The sequence below is a fragment of the Lipotes vexillifer genome, unplaced genomic scaffold (assembly GCF_000442215.2).
Source record: "Lipotes vexillifer unplaced genomic scaffold, Lipotes_vexillifer_v1.1 scaffold809, whole genome shotgun sequence".
Taxonomy (NCBI): domain Eukaryota; kingdom Metazoa; phylum Chordata; class Mammalia; order Artiodactyla; family Lipotidae; genus Lipotes; species Lipotes vexillifer.
Genome location: NW_006788521.1, coordinates 2435366 through 2448029, shown reverse-complemented (window position 1 = coordinate 2448029; position 12664 = coordinate 2435366). Strand labels below are relative to the sequence as shown.

Here is a 12664-nt window from a genome sequence, read left to right as displayed (position 1 = left end):
AAATTGGCTGAGCCAGCCAGGAGGCACGTCGGCACCCCTGTGGTGTGCATCCCGCTCTCGACCTCCCACCTAACGCTGTCGGAGCAGGGACGGGTGCCCTGGGTTGGGCTTGGAGCCCTTGCCTGTGGGAGTGCTGCCTCCTGGGGAGAGAGTGAGGGGCTGTCCCAGCAGCTGAAGCCCCATCTTACTGTCTCTCTCCTTGAAAAGGACGTGGTCTCCTGTAGCTTGAACCTTCTTTGAGGAAGAGTTGCCACACGTTGTCCACTTGGGGAAGTGCCCCCCCCGCCCCGCCCCTTGATTCCACACTTTTGGGGAAGGTTGTGAACCTTCCAGCCTGTTAGGAGGCATTTGTGGCGCCGTTGGTGTGGAAGTCATGGTTGAGTGGGACCAGGGAACCCAGCGAAGTCGTTCTCTTTTGTTCTCTTTTGAGTTTTGAAAGGTTCCTGTTTGTTTAGTTGGCCTTCGTTTTGATATATTTTGGGTTGGTTCCTTTGTTGTTCTTTAGTCATTTGTCTGCTTTTAAACATGGGAGGTGCCTTTAATGCCATCTGAAAGTCCCTTGGGAAGAATTCTGGCCGAATGGCCAACTTATAGCTATAAGCCTTTGTCTAAAAGGAAAATGGGAAATGAGAGCTCTATTCCATCTTGTAGTTATTCCCTAGGGTGTATTTTACACAACCTGGGGATTTTTAGTATGCTCCTAGAAAGAAAAAGTTAAATGATGAGAATTCATTGAAGGTCTAGATCATTTTTTAATAAGATAAAACACTGGACACAGACTGCTAGACAAGTCTGAGTTTGCCTACTTTTGTCTTCTTATGAGAAAAACTAAAGATGTTTGGGTTTATTAGATATACATCTTTTACCACATCGAAGAAAAATTATGCTGTGAAAAAAGATGTATATTTTTAGAGGTTATGGAATATGTTCTGAAGTTTGCCAGTCAGGAAATACTGGTATGACAAACAGTTCATAATTGCTTGCTTCTTGGTTTTCATTTTAAGGGTTAAAACTTGTAATATATGTGCAATTAAAAACTACTAGGGGGCTTCCCTGGTGGCGCAGTGGTTGAGAGTCCGCCTGCCGATGCAGGGGACATGGGTTTGTGCCCCCGTCCGGGAGGATCCCACATGCCGCAGAGCGGCTGGGCCCATGAGCCATGGCCCCTTAGCCTGCTGTCCAGAGCCTGTGCTCCGCAACAGGAGAGGCCACAACAGTGAGAGGTCCGCGTACCACAAAAAAATTAAAAATTTTCTCTCTTTAAAAAGAAAAAAAAAAAAAAAAAAAAAAACTACTAGAAATAATAAGGGAAACATTTCAGTATGTAAATAAAGTGGGATACATGTCGGTAAGAGAAGGTGAGAAGAATGGAGATATTTTTGTTAAGGGAAAAGAGTAATTTTGTCCTGAAGCTAGTTATTTCTAAATGAGGGGGAAAGAGAGGAGGACAAACTTACACGGATATAGGAAGTGATGGAACGGTTGTGGGAAAGGAACCTTGAGAAGAGAGTTTTATGCATGTTCAAAACTGGCTAAGATTAGATTGAATTTAATTAAGTAGATGAATTTGTTATTAAAAGTGAGCTGGTACAAGGCTGGATTTTGGTTTACTCTCTCTCTGTCAAGAGAATAGTTTTTCCTGGAATATTGAGCTGCTTTTGATAACAAAGTGTAAGTTTCTTCATTTTTTTTTTTTTTTGCGGTACGCGGGCCTCTCACTGTTGTGGCCTCTCCTGTTGCGGGGCACAGGCTCCGGACGCACAGGCTCAGCGGCCATGGCTCACGGGCCCAGCCGCTCTGCGGCATGTGGGATCTTCCCAGACCGGGGCACGAACCCGTGTCCCCTGCATCGCAGGCAGACGCTCAACCACTGCACCACCAGGGAAGCCCAGTTTCTTCACTTTTTAAGTTATCTTTAGTGATCTATTGTAACGTTCTGTATTTGACTCTGAAATCTTTTATTGTTACTTTTGTTAAAATAATAAGTATTGTTTCATAGTGACTTATCCTATTTGACCAGGTGTTTTAAAACTTTTTGGTATTTTTGACAAACTTCCCAAGGATCAAATTCTAAATGAAGTTCTTTTAGCCTCTAACTAACTTGGGGATGTTTCAGTGGGCCCCTGAGGTATCTCAGAGAGAAATTTTAAATTAATTTGAATTATTTCGTATGTTAAATTACATTGGAAACATTGTCAGGTGAGTGGTGATAAACCTTCTTACGTTATATTGTATGGATAAGTCTTATTAAAATAAATGTTCCAGGGGCTTCCCTGGTGGCGCAGTGGTTGAGAGTCCGCCTGCCAATGCAGGGGACACGGGTTCGTGCCCCGGTCCTGGAGGATCCCACATGCCCTGGAGCGGCTGGACCGCTGAGCCTGTGCGTCCAGAGCCTGTGCTCTGCAATGAGAGAGGCCACAACAGTGAGAAGCCCGCGTACTGGGGGAAAAAAAAAATGTTCCAGAAATTAGATGAAGTTCCTAGAATTTGGATGTGTCCTGGTATTGTTATCAGTCATAGTAGTAGTTATTATCTTAAAATGTCATACGTCATAGCACTCAGTTAAGCTTCTTTGTCAACTGCATTGTAATCAGATCTTTAACCGTTAATCAGATCTTTAACCGTCACCTTTATGTCTTCTGTCATTCATAGACAGTTATTATTTCACTGTGATGCTTTGCAAAACTGATTCATCTTTTTTTTTTTTTTCTTTTTTGCGGTACGCGGGCCTCTCACTGTTGCAGCCTCTCCCGTTGCGGAGCACAGGCTCTGGACGTGCAGGCTCAGTGGCCATGGCCCACGGGCCCAGCCGCTCCGCGGCATGTGGGATCTTCCCAGAACGGGGCACGAACCTGTGTCCCCTGCATGGGCAGGCGGACTCTCAACCACTGTGCCACTAGGGAAGCCCTGCTTCATCTTTAAGACGAATCATAGAAAGGACTTTTTGACAAGTACAGCTTTCTGATAACTTTCAGATCATACTGCTGAATTGGGTAGAAATTAAACAATTCTAATGGAAACCCTGATGGTTTCATAAACTTACCAAAAGGATTAGTTACATAGGCTGAGTGAACTGATGAATATGGTTGTAATTTTTTGGTTTTTTTTTTTTTTTAATATGCTTTTTTTCTTTCATACATTCTACAGCACTCTCTCTTCCTCTGTATATATATATATTTTTGGGGGGCGGGGGGGGGGGGCGGTACACGGGCCTCTCACTGTTGTGGCATCTCCCATTGGCTCCGGGCGCGCAGGCTCAGCGGCCATGGCTCACGAGCCCAGCCGCTCCGCGGCATGTGGGATCTTCCCGGACCCGGGCACGAACCTGTGTGCCCTGCATCGGCAGGCGGACTCTCAACCGCTGCGCCACCAGGGAAGCCCTAATTTTTTGGTTTTTATCTGAAATATTACTGGCTTTTAATCTGTGTTCTTCAGATGTAAAGAAACCTTTCCCCTTAAGTTAATTATGATTTATAACAACTTGGTAAATTATACCCTTGTAAGTAGAATTGAAGCTTTTATCTTTTCTTTCCATCTGATCCCTCCAGAGCTTGGAAACTCTTGGGTTCCCAGGAGTCTTGTCAGATGAATGAGGAAGGTCACCTCCTGTCAGGTGCAGAAATCTCAAGATATTCTGGAGACCTGGAGAAGAGAGGAATTTACCCAAATCTGTAGATATCACAGGCAGAATCTGAAGGCAAGCGATTAGCATGGCATTGCTAGCCTTGAGGGGCCTTTTAAAAGTTCGGTCTGGGATTCCTAATGAAAAGTTCCAGTGCAGCCAGTTTAAGAGAGCCTATATGAGCAATTACACTTATGCAAATAATCAGGCCAAGTTTATGGAAACCAGACTTACTTTGAACAAATTAGTCTTAACACATTATTATTATTTTTTATAAGATACTTTAAAATATATTTATTTATTTATTTGGCTCTGTGCTGGGTCTTAGTTGCGGCACGCAGGATCTTCGTTGCTGCATGCATGTGCGATCTTTAGTTGAGGCACGTGGGACCTTTTAGTTGCGGCATGCGAGATTTTATTAGTTGCGGCATGTGGACTCTTAGTTACAGCATGCGGGATCTAGTTCCCTGACCAGGGATTGAGCCTGGGCCCCCTGCATTGGGAGCATGGAGTCTTAACCACTGGATCACCAGGGAATTCCCTTTAACACATTATTGACTGGAGATGTATTAATACATCTTTTTTTTTTTTTTTTTTTGCGGTACGCGGGCCTCTCACTGTCGTGGCCTCTCCTGTTGTGGAGCACAGGCTCTGGACGCGCAGGCTCAGCGGCCATGGCTCACGGGCCCAGACACTCCATGGCATGTGGGACCTTCCCGGACCAGGGCATGAACCCGTGTCCCCTGCATCGGCAGGTGGACTCTCAACCACTGCGCCACCAGGGAAGCCCAATACATCTTTTGTTACCCGAACGTTATTGACCAGAGACTTACCAATATGTTTTTAGGGAGTGATAGAATTAACATCACTGTGTGAAGTTGTTAAAGCTTGAAATTGATCAAGGGTTGGGACTTCCCTGGTTGCACAGTGGCTAAGAATCTGCCAGCCAATGCAGGGGACACAGGTTTGAGCCCTGGTCCAGGAAGATCCCACATGCTGTGGAACAACTAAGCCTGTGCGCCACAACTACTGAGCCTGCGCTCTAGAGCCTGCAAGCCACGATTACTGAGCCCACCGTGCCACAGCTCCTGAGCCTGTGTACCACAAATACTGAAGCCCGTGTGCCTAGAGTCTGTGCTCCACAACAAGAGAAGCTACCGCAGTGAGAAGCCTGTGCACTGCAACGAAGAGTAGCTCCCACTTCCTGCAACTAGAGAAAGCCCGTGCGCAGCAACGAAGACCCAACACAGACAAATAAATAAATAAAATTAATTAATTAATTAGTTAAAAAAATTGATCCAGGTTTCATTATACAACTTATGATTGTTGTTATTGTTCACATGTTGCTCCATTAGGTTTTTGTTCCAACCTTGTGTATATTATAAATGCAAGCTTATTACTGTAAATTTTTCAAAAATGATGCATCACGAGATTTTGGGTGAAGAAGAATTTTTTGATGAATTTTATGCAGATATTTTCTCTGATTGTCTGAGCGACGTATATACTAGTGTCCTGGAAAGTGATAGTTCTTCAGAATATAGTTCTGATTCAGACGATGTGAATGTTAGACCAACAAAAAGACAAAAAAACCTTACTGATTGATTCTGATACAGAAAGTGAAAATGAAACAGTGGTGGAGAATGCTCCTTTGCTTCTACAGAAGAGTGGATTGAAGACAGCATTTGGCAGAAATTAGAAGACTTTACAGATGTGTCAGGTGTAACTATTGACTGTAATAACCCGCAAAGTGTTAGTGAAATAACAGCATTAATTTTTGGTAACGACTTTTGTGAGTTGATCACTTCTCAAACAAACTTGTATCATCAACAGAATGAAAAATCATATAAAAATTATGATAAGGCTTTAAAATAGAGTGATGTAATCAGTAGTAACATGAAGTTTCTTGGATTAATAATTTTGATGGCACAAATAAGAAAGTCACACTGGGTGCCCCTGTGGGCATGCCAGACTTGGTGCTCGCACCCCCTTGGCTGCAGCCCGGCACCCGCTCCACCTTCCACTTCTGATGCGCGGTCGGTCGAGCTGGTGTATGTGCCACAATAACATGTTGGCCCCGCTGCCCGCCATTGTGCCCGCCGTCCGGAAGGCCACTGCCGCGGTGATTTTCCTTCATGGATTGGGAGACACAGGGCATGGGTGGGCAGAAGACTTGGCAGATATCAGAAGTGCCCACATCAAATACATCTGCCTGCACGCACTGGTTATGCCTGTGACATTAAATATGAACATGGCCATGCCTTCTTGGTTTGACATTATTGGTCTTTCACCAGATTCACAGGAAGATGAAACTGGAATTAAACAGGCAGCAGAAAGTGTAAAAGCTTTGATAGGGCAAGAGGTGAAGAATGGCATTCCTTCTAACAGAATTATTTTGGGAGGATTTTCTCAGGGAGGAGCTTTATCTCTGTACACGGCACTGACCACACAGCAGAAGCTGGCCGGCGTCACTGCCCTCGGCTGCAGGCTGCCCCTGCGGGCTTCCTTTCCACGGGGTCCTATCAGTGGCATAAATAGAGACATTTCTATTCTTCAGTGCCATGGAGATTTGGATCCTTTAGTTCCCCTAATGTTTGGTTCTCTTACTGCTGAAAGGCTAAAAACATTGGTAAATCCAGCCAGTGTAACCCTCAAAACCTATGGAGGCATGATAACACAGTTCATGTCAACAGGAAATGATGGATATCAAGCAGTTCATTGATGAACTCCTAACTCCTATTGATGTCGCTAAGAGGCTTTGTGGAGAAGTACACACCAGCATCATCATTGTAGAGTATAAACTTTTTCCTTTGTCCGATCTTGAAACCTCTAATATTTGCAGTGTTAAAATGTTTTGCAAATACACACCAATGATACAGACTAAAATCTCCTCATGGAAGATTTATGATCTTTTAAGTTTCTATGTATGTATTTGTGTAACATGATCCAGAATATATTAGTATTAAAATAGGTGAAGCAGCTAGCTTCTTTCTCCCAAATGTAATTCAGCAAAGTAATAAAATACTGCAACCAGATTTTTTATTATATCCCTTGAAAATTATTAGTATGCTTAATGAAAACTCGTTCAGGTATAAATGAGCAGTTAAGACATAAACAGTTTATGCATGCTGTGACTTAGACTCTGGACTTATTCCCAGATTACTTAGTCACCATGCAGTATCTGTATATATATATATTTTAAATTAATTTATTTAATTTTGGCTGCATTGGGTCTTTGCTGCTGCGTGTGGGCTTTCTTTAGTTGCAGTGAGCAGGGGCTACTCTTCGTTGTGGCGTGCGGGCTTCTCATTGAGGTGGCTTCTCTTGTTGTGGAGCTTGGTCTCTAGGCGTGTGAATTTCATTAGCTGTGATGTGAGGGCTCAGTAGTTGTGACTCGCGGGCTCTAGAGTGCAGGCTTAGTAGTTGTGGTGCACGGGCTTAGTTGCTCCATGGCATGTGGGATCTTCCCGGACCAGGGCTTGAACCCTTGTCCCCTGCATTGGCAGACAGATTCTTAACGACTGTGCCACCAGGGAAGTCCGTGTATTTTTATATATGTGTTCATACGTACTTAATGATTATAATACATAATAAGAATAAGGTGTTATTACATTATTCCTAATAATAGGGATAATGCTTCTAAGTGTCAATAAAGAGTAATATTGCTGTCTTCAATTAATGGCCCTTTTATTTTGGGGACCAGGTTTTTCTTTCCTGAATATAATTTCTATTTAATATTCTTTTTTCCTCTCTAGAAAAGAAATGTGTTCTTTCTTCTTTTTTATCCTTCATAACGGACCAAATATTGCCTACTTGCCATAGACATCTGCTGTCAATACGTGCTGTAATTTGACATTCTGAATCACAGACATGATGGCATTGAAAACGTATTTATACTTGTAGAAAGAAACCAGACATCCCTTCAAAGTTTCTACATTACTTCTTAAACTGGACCTTTGTCTGCCGTTTAGGCCGGCAGAGTTACTTGAATCTTCAGTCCAGGTAACGAGAATAATTCTGTGGTTGTATTTTTCTGTAACTAACTGAAAGAATAAGTCATATTCTAGTATGTTCTGAAATATTTAGTGATCTTACAAATTGTAATTTCTAAGGTGATTTGCTCTAAGATGATTCTCCTTGTAGCATAGTTTTAGTTTACTTATTTTGCACATATGTTTGAAACCCACTGCTGTAGGAAATGAACAGTCCATTCAAAAAATTTGCTTTACTTTTTTCTGCCAATGGACTTATTTGAAATTTTCACTGTAGTCAGAGAGTTTCTGTGCAAACATAAAAGTAGCAATTATTTGATTTTAAATAGATTTTTCAGATTATTGGTTAACATTATTTGAAAGCAAGTTTATGGGTAATAAAAGTTAGTCAGAACTCAATACATATGGTGTAGTTACCACCCAGTTTAACATGTAGCAAAAATGTACACCTGCTATTTCTGAACTGTTAATTTTTCTGCCGTATTCCAACTGACTAGAACACCGTTAGGAATGCATCTTTATAAATGGGTGCTACTTTATGATGGAAATGATTTCGTATGGACAGTATAGGATGTTAATAATGAAGCCATATGTTTATGTCTGGATTTACAGTGTTTTTGTTTGTTTGTTTGTTTGTTTTTTGTGGTACACGGGCGTCTCACTGTTGTGGCCTCTCCCATTGCGGAGCACAGGCTCCGGACGCGCAGGCTCAGCGGCCAAGGCCCACGGGCCCAGCCGCTCTGCAGCATGTGGGATCCTCCTGGACCGGGGCACGAACCCGTGTCTCCTGCATCAGCAGGTGGACGCTCAACCACTGTGCCACCAGGGAAGCCCTGGATTTACAGTTTTAAACAATCACTTACTAAGTCCTTTTGCTTTTACTTTGAAGAATATAAACTGTTGTTTCACTTACACAAATCAGCAAGATCTAATTTATGGCAAGAAATAGTCCATTGACATTTTGTGCTGTAATGTGGGAAAATGTAAATCTTTTTCACGTTTCTATCAAAGTGAAATAAAATTTAATTCTGAAAAAAAAAGAAAGAAAGAAAGTCAGTCACACTGGGAAGAACATTGGTTGACTGATCTCTTACTTGAAACACCTATCTTTCCAAAGATTATGACGAGAAGAAGGTTTGAACAAATGACATTTCTTCACTTTAACGATAACTCAGAAACTCCACTTCCTGCAGACAGAATTTCAAAAGTTAAACCTCTTTTGGATTATTTTCTGCCAAAATTTCAATTGTTCTATATACCCAAACAAGAGCTATCACTTGATGAGGCAATGATAAGGTGGAGAGGACAACTCAGATTCAAAACCTGTAATCCTGGAAAACTTACAAAATATGGAATTTTGGTCAGGATGGTTAACGAAAGTGAAACTGGATATATATGCAACCTTGAGATTTACATGGGTGAAGGAAAGAAACTGCAAGAAACAGTATTGTTGGTCCTACAACCTTATCTTGGTTCATGGCACCATATTTACCAAGACAGTTATTACAACAGTGTGCTCACATCTGAAATAAGAGAGAATTGTGGTCTACTAAACCAATTAAAGGAGAAATCTAAAAATCTACAGAGGGAAGAAGTGACATTCTTACGGAAGGGAAAGTGATTCTTTTATATGGAAAGACAAGAGGCTAGTCCTCATGGTGACAACTATTCAAGACACCTCCATAGCATCTACAGGAAAGGAATGCAGGAGGACTGGCCATCAGATAACTAAGCCCACTTGTATATAAGAGTATAATAAATATATAAAAGGAGTTGATCGATCCAATCACTATCTGGCAAACTTCAGTATCCTCTGGAAAACTCGAAAATGGTTTAAGAAAGTGGGTTTCTATTTGAGTAATTGCGGTTTATTCAATGCGTTTAAAATTTATTGTAGCCTTATTGCACGGAGTAAAATGACTTACAAGCAGTTTTTGTTAGCAGTAGTTAGAGAATGGGTAACTGACCATTCTGGTGAATGTAGTGGTAGTCCCGCACCTGGTCCTTCAAGCCCCCTGCACAGATCCACCTTGTCGACTATCAGGTGAAATAAAAGAACATATTCTAGAGGAAATAATACCCACAGGACTAAAAAAAAATGCTGCCGGGAATTGTAGAGTCTGCTCTTCCAGGGGAAAGCGCAATGAAACACGGTATATTTGTAATAGATGTTCTGTTCCCTTGCAGAGAGGTGCCTGCTATACTGCCTATCACACTCTAACGAAATATTAGAATGCTTTAGTAAGATGTGTGCAAAGTTTCAAATAAATACATTAAGTGCAAAAAAAGTTGCTGATATTTACTCAGACACGGGTGTTTCAATATTCACTTACATAACAAATTGCCAGGCCTAGGCTTTAGTTTCTGCAAAAATCCCCTGGTCAGTAATATGTTAATTTGGCTAGATTTAGTAGAAATTAGGATAATTTAGAGAGAAAAATTATGTTTCAATAATATACCTTTGGATATTGAAGTTTCGTATTTACTGAGGTTTTGTATTTATTCTCTACGTCCAAGATGGCTCCTTGTTACTATGTTACATTATTGTAAAGTTTAATTGAATTATTAAAATAATATTCTAAGCTTGTTTCTAAAGCCAGTCACAGTAATCTGTCTTTGGATGAAGATCAGATGCCCTGTGACTTGCAACTAGGAGATTATGCACCCTGGAAAAGACATCATTTAAAGGACTGTCTCCAAATTAGACAAAAGGACCCTTATCAGGTACTCTTTAACTAGCGTATGTGCAGCAAAATTGAAAGAAATTGACTCATTTATTTATTTGGCTGCACTGGGTCTTGGTTGTGGCATGTGGGATCTTTGTTGCAGCATGCAGGATCTTTAGTTGTGGCATGTGGGATCTTCAGTGGCGGCATGCGGGATCTTTTAGTTGCGGCATGTGGGATCTTTAATTGCGACATGCAGGATCTTTTAGTTGCGGCATGCGGAATCTTTAGTTGTGGCATGCGGGATCTTTTAGTTGCAGCATGCAGGATCTTTAGTTGCGGCATGTGAACTCTTAGTTGCAGCATGTGGAATCTAATTCCCTGACCAGGGATCAAACCCGGGCCCCCTGCATTGGTAGCATGGAGTCTTAGCCACTGGACCACCAGGGAAGTCCCTGAAGGAAATTGACTCTTCATGTTTTCCACTTAAGAAGAGCCTCTGCATTGGACTGTCTATAGAAAAGACTGCTGACCACAAATGACACCCATACCAGGATGAGAAGAAGATAACAGTAGTGGTAGGCAGCTGACCCAAAAATCTGGACCAGGCCTGTAAGAACCATCCAACTAATTTATTTATTATTATTTTAAAAATATTTATTTATTTATTTTTGGCTGTGTTGGGTCTTAGTGTGGCATGCGGGATCTTTTTGTTGTGTGTGGGCTCTTCGTTGTGGCATGCGGGCTTCTCTCAGGTTGTGGCACGCGGGCTTCTCTCGGGTTGTGGCGTGCAGGTTTCTCTCTAGTGGCACGCGGGTTCAGTAGTTGCAGCGCGTAGGCTTAGTTGCCCCACTGCAGGTGGGATATTAGTTCCCCGACCAGGGGTCGAACCCTCATCCCCTGCATTGGAAGGCGGATTCTTAACCACTGGACCACCATGGAAGTCCCCATCCAACTAATTTAATTGAACTGTTTACCAAATGTTTGTCTTCCTATCAAAATGCAAAGTTATTGTTTTACTTCTAACCATACTTTTAACTCCAATGTTCAGGATGGAAAGAAAATTCTTTAGTGAAGTTATCGTCAAGAGTATAACTATTCATGACATGTGTCACTGCTTGCTTTGAGTATACTGCTAAAAGCACATATACAATGTTCGAATGACAATTTGGTATAACTGATAAAGTGTAGAGCCTATAAAATGTTTCTTCGTTAGCATACATCTGAGCTTGTTCACTATGTTTGATTAGTTTTCCTCCAATGTGGATAATTAGGCAGGCACGCACACACACGCACACACACACACACACACACACACACACACACACTACACCTAGCACTGAGGGGCATGGTGGACCTAGGGCTGGCAGCAACCACCCTGGCATCAGGTGACAAATATTTTGATCATCAGTGCTTTCTTTCAAAAGATTTGCAAACAAAAAGGGGAAATTATAGAATAAATTTTCACATATTGAGGTATGGCGAAGTTATTCTGGCTTTTTCATGATTTAACTTAGACTAGAACAGCCTGTTTGTGACCTGTCAGAGATATGCATTGTACATCTGCTTTAACCAGTAAGAAAAAGAATACATTTAAAAATCAAAGTAGAGTAAGTAGCTGGTTCAGGCATCCAAAATAGAGCTGGATGGCCATTCTGAACGTGGTTTCAGACACATTTCTGTACTACTGAGAACCTGATTGCCAACTGCAACCTTATGGCCTCAAGGTGCTATTACAAGAAGAGGTGATGTCAAGCCAGAAAGAAAAAAGAAAAAGCCTCTCTGCATATCTTGCAGGATTCTAGAGCATCTTTTGGGGCAAGAGAATTCTTTAAAGTGAAAGTCCAGAACTTTCTCTCCTCTAATCCTCCTCAATTTTAACATTGCCCCTGTTCAGCGGAAGTAGCCAGATGACTTCGTTGCCCTCACTCCCGTAGATATGGAAGGTTATAACTGACAGGGCCACAAGGCTAAGACTGTTTGATGCATGATTTCATTTTTTTAAAATTTATTTTTATTTTATTTTTGGCTGCATTGGGTCTTTGTTGCTGCATGCGGGCTTTCTCTAGTTGCGACAAGCAGGGGCTCTAGGCGTGCGGGCTTCAGTAGTTGTGGCACATGGGCTCAATAGTTGTGGCTCGTAGGCTCTAGAGCACAGGCTCAGTAGTTGTGGCGCATGGGCCTACTTCTCTGTGGCATGTGGGATCCTCCCGGACCCGGGCTCCAGCCTGTGTCCCCTGCATTGGCAGGCAGATTCCCAGCCACTGCGCCACCAGAGAAGTCCCTGATGCATGATTTCTAAGTGAAACTGTTCTTCCTGTCTTCTCGCTCTGTTGCTGGGAACTAAAACTTACATTCTTTGTTACTGATTAATGTGGGCAGGCATT

The 12664-nt window shown here is 42.1% G+C and overlaps 1 pseudogene; it reads left to right on the top strand.

Annotated features, from left to right (window-relative positions):
* The first annotated feature begins 5672 nt into the window (after positions 1-5672).
* Positions 5673-12183, top strand: LOC103077286 (acyl-protein thioesterase 1 pseudogene; annotated as a pseudogene).
* The last annotated feature ends 481 nt before the right edge of the window (positions 12184-12664 follow it).